Genomic DNA, 4,724 nt, shown 5'->3' on the forward strand with positions numbered 1-4,724 from the left:
ATTATATTATTGGCAGGCAGGTAGAGTCTTGAACATCTTACAAACAGTGACCGTATATGGATTCTGTGTGCGGAAACTAATAGAAACAAATAGTAGTGTCTCATATTGTTGGCAAGGCCAAAAAACCTTATGCCTTTGAAATAGCTGTAATCATAGGATATTTGGCTTCACAAAGTGTCACTATTTGGAGTTTTGCCCAGCACTTGTGTGCATGAAATGACTGACAGTGCATGATGCTTCCAGAAAAGAATAATCTCATCTGCAATATGTTGTGTAACCACTGTGAATTAGCGTTTTGAGAAATCCAGTAGTAACAACAGTCACCATTTTGTTTGAAAATAGCTCTTCAATATGAAAAGCTGATGTCTTAGAAAGTGATAACATAATACATAATACCCAAGAAAGACCCAGTGCTCAGATACATGTTGCTGAGTGAAATTATACTGTCAGTGTTGAAATAACAAGCTGAAATTTTCACCATGCCCAAATCTTTATCAAGATGGAGATAAGGCCATGTTCACAAAGTGTTTTAATCTCAGATTCTGACCTCATGATATCATCTACATGTTTTTCAAGCTCTTTTTCTGTGAAGAAACTTAGAAGTTGTGTAGAGTCTTCCATTAACATCAAGGTTTACATAATATCTTAGCTCAGTCAGGGTTTTCCCCACCTTTATAAGGCTCAGGTGGAGTACTGAAGCCATGTTGGGCACCACCCAAAGCAAATTAATGTAAAATCTAATGGTTGTAGTTGGTCCCCACTAGACGTCTTTAGTAAGTTTTATTTTGTTTTGTAGTATTCATAAATAACACAAAGCAGAGTTTGACTTTTTGCATTTTGCAATATCAAGCAGTTTGACATTTTTCCAAAACCAGTTAGAACTGAGATCACTGGTCTGGGGTAATGTGGTAATGTATTTCCCCCCAATTCATACAGCTTGAAAACTGCATCTTGGTGTGATCTTTCAATTCAGCGATTATAGGCTTCAGCATCCTGTTGGACAACTTCTTGTTCTGCAGGCCTAGAGGAAAGAAGTGATAAAGTTTATACCTTTTAACCAGTCTTGTTTAATAATACCTGCAGTTACTAGTTTGAAGTTCTTACCCTCCAGATGAGTCCATACCACGCTTGAAATCTAATGAAATGAAAATCAAACCAAAAGTATTCTATTAGTGCATTATTAATAAACAGCACATTGTTATTATTAAACAGCATTAGGAAACAGTATTTTATTTATAAGATGAAAGTGACACTACATCAAAACAAGACTGGACTGGCAAACAGTATGTTTGCAATAATGTTTGTATTAATGCTTGTTTTTATTCTAGTTCCTTTTCTCTGTTTGTACAAATCAGGCATCAGCCTGTTGAAGTGGACCCAGAGTGTGTGTTCACTTGTGATTTACCTGTCCATCTTCGTCCCAGACGCACAAAACCACACTCTCCAGGTTCAGTCATGAGGACGACCAGCGTCAACATGAGAAAGATCATGGCAAACTTTATCCTGAAAACAAATCACAACATCACGTGTCACTCAAACACATTAATTCGTCCAACAATATACTAACGCTACAAGTCACAGTATATATTCTGCCAGACCTCATCACATGTCCCAAAGACTTAATTTTAATAAAGTAAACTGAAAAGAAAAATGCTTTTTACCTGCACACAGATTGATAGTTGGAGCCAAAAGACAGCTGAGAGATACAGGTGATCTGATTTTCTGTGCCAGTCACACATGAGGTTCCAGAGTCTTTATAAAGGCTGAGATGAACCCATGCCCATATTGTATTAGTCAGTGTGTTGTGCAAGATCAAGTTCTGTTGGTAGATGACAGCATATTTTTATCTTAAAACGAACTCACAGCATTAACATGTTTTTCAAACTGAAGGACACTTTAAGTGCAGATTCTTCCAAGAGATTTCTTTAATGTTATATTAACATCTGTTTTCATCACTGACCACAGAGGAATAGAGAATGCTTATCATATCCTTTTTATTTTTATTCAAGAATTTAATACAGAATCATCCCATGTTGAACACCCTGAAATACAGAAGTGCTTTCTCGCACACAACATGAAGCACAGACCTTAAGCTCTCTTTATAAATGATGGCTTTGTTGGCATTCAAATTCTCAGTTTTTCCAGGTGTTTTAATTCAGATAAAGTGTTTTATCCTCAATCCTCGATATTGCCAACATGTTTTTCAAGCAGCAAGTGATTTGAATCTTTATTTGTGAGGAAACTTTAAGCATAGATTCTTCCAATGACTTTGTTTAAGCTTGCATATCTGAGCTCAGTCAGGGTTTTCTCCATTATAAGGCCCAGGTGCAGCACCCAGTTCATCCTGGGCAACACCCAAGGTGAATTAATGTAGAATCATTGTGGAGAGCATCAAAACCACCTAAATGACTTTCCCCAGATCTGGTGGTTGTAGTTGGTCCCCAGTTGACTTACTGTCATACTTATTATCTTCTCTAGCATTTCCAAACTTTTGTACACAGATATGGTAATAATAATTGATAAATAAATAAAATTTACAAAAATATAAGTCTTTTCAAACTGCATATTCTTAATGGGACAAAGTCCTGCAATGTCCAACACAGAAGTTGAGAAACACTTTCTCTCAATCAAAGTATAATCAAAGTACTATATTGTCATTTTATAACCTATTTGTACACCAGCGTGTAAAACAATATACACTTGTCCTCAAAATGTCTAGTAATCCCTTTTTGTAGTCAAAAATAATGTTAGTTTGTTTTATATGTATTGTTAATCGTTTTTTGCATTATTAAGAGGAAGAAAGAAAGTGTTTTGGGAAACTAGAGAGCCGTGTTAGTGTCAGTGTTTGATTGACAGCAGGTGGCCAGCGTGTCATGTTCGGCATAGGGAGTTAGAGGACTGAGTAAACAAACCTGCACAATAGCCAAAAAGTCATTGGCAGACTGGATGTAGTTTGTGGTGATTTTGACGAGTAAGGACCTCGACGGTATTCTGTTTGATGTGCTGCAGCCGAGGAGCTAATTAGCTATCTCGCCGGCAAACTGTTGCATGTTAACAGGCCAATTTTCCTTGGTGAATGTTTGTGTTGTCACTCGGTCACTTGTCATTCAGCAAAATAATTTGCAGGACAAGACCTGTGTGGATGTTTGTAAGAGTCTGCAGCTGTTGTGTTGTGTAACAGGCTGCTGTCTGGCTCAGTGTGACTGTCTGCTCTGGTTTGATACAACACTGACCTTACTGCTTCATCTGAGATGTCATTGGCTGCAACAAAATAAGTTCCCCATCTATGTAGATGAATACTGGAGCGATATTCTGTCGAATTAATGCACCATCACCTGAACCAGAAATTATAAGTGATACACAGAGTACAGAGTGGATATGTGTGCTGTATCCAAGGCTGCATTACCAACCAGGCTAAGTGGGCAATTACCAAACTCTCATTGCCAAATTACTAGTTACATCTTCTGCAAAAATATATTTCAAGGCAGCCTGCTTACATCAAAGAGAGTTCAGCATACTCAGAAACTAAATGTGTGTTCAGTTGTGATTTACTTTTCCATCCATTCTTTGCACCTCTCCATAAGGCTTTAATACCGACAAATATGCTGTCTGTGGGTTAAGCCATGAAGACAACCAGAGTCAACGCCAGGGAGATTTTAAGATACCTCATCCTGATAAAAATACATCTTAATGGTCACGTCAACTCATGATGTACTTATGGCCAAACATATAAGTGAAGAGGAAATTTTATGTCTTACCTTTCAACAGATTGACTGTCAGAGCCAGAAAGTTATTGTCAAAGACAGGAGAGAGAGCAGTGTGAGATCCGCAGGTGATGTGAAACTCTGAGCCTAATGCTTGTGAGGTCTTTTTATATGGGCAGGAGGAATTCATTTTCAACCTGAGTATAGTATTTAGTAATTGTGCATTTCTCACTGCATTTTGCAATGTCAAGTTATGCAGGCAGAAGGTGTTGATCTAATCTCTGACCTAGACCACTTCTGTTCAAAGGTTTTTTGGTCATGAGAAAGTGATTAGACTGAAGATAGAGTAAGATGTTTGTGTTACACTTACTAAAATTTCTACTGAAATACTGTTAGTCTTGAGTGAAAGACTCACTGCAGACAGACTTGAAAAAGCTCAGCCCTGCAAGAATATCTAATGTAATGAACACATTATTGTCTCCTCCTGAAATATAAGACCACCCCACCTTTTCACACACACACACACACACTGATTGGAGACTTTCAGTACTAAGCAAATGCTGTGTTTCTTCAGGTGTTTTTAATTTATGTTGAGTAATTAGACCTCCCTCTTGTTAATACATATACAGACTGACATCGTCTTCACCATTCTAATAAACTAATAACAACAGTAGACCCTTTAAAGAACTTATTAACATAAATAAAACCTCAAAGCAGAGTTGCCTTTTTATAATGCAGGTTTATTCATCAAAGCAGTTTGCAAAATCAAGCAATTTGATATTTTTCATGATCATTTCAACCTGTGCCAAATATCACTGCATCTCAGCTGCTTTGTGCAAACCAAGACTACCGTTTGTTGTCTTGAGTTTCCTGATCCACTTGTGTGTGGCGTTGCAAAGCAAAAAGCTGTGGCTCAAACCATCCGGTATCCTCAAAATGAGGCCTGATAATCTTGCCCATCATTGCCTTGCTGGTATCTGTATCTGTTCCTAGTTAGAGAAGAGAATTAAAGTTAGAGCT

General features: G+C 37.6%; 1 long non-coding RNA gene across 1 annotated transcript; it reads right to left on the bottom strand.

Annotated features, from left to right (window-relative positions):
• Positions 1-431: 431 nt before the first annotated feature.
• On the bottom strand, positions 432-1,499 carry LOC108891263 (uncharacterized). The gene is made up of 3 exons (XR_001962282.2): positions 1,406-1,499; positions 1,105-1,135; positions 432-1,021 (listed from the first exon to the last, which is right to left on the bottom strand). It is a non-coding gene; the product is annotated as an uncharacterized LOC108891263 (long non-coding RNA).
• Positions 1,500-4,724: the final 3,225 nt, after the last annotated feature.

Source organism: Lates calcarifer, unplaced genomic scaffold (assembly GCF_001640805.2).
Source record: "Lates calcarifer isolate ASB-BC8 unplaced genomic scaffold, TLL_Latcal_v3 _unitig_1904_quiver_1736, whole genome shotgun sequence".
NCBI lineage: Eukaryota > Metazoa > Chordata > Actinopteri > Centropomidae > Lates > Lates calcarifer.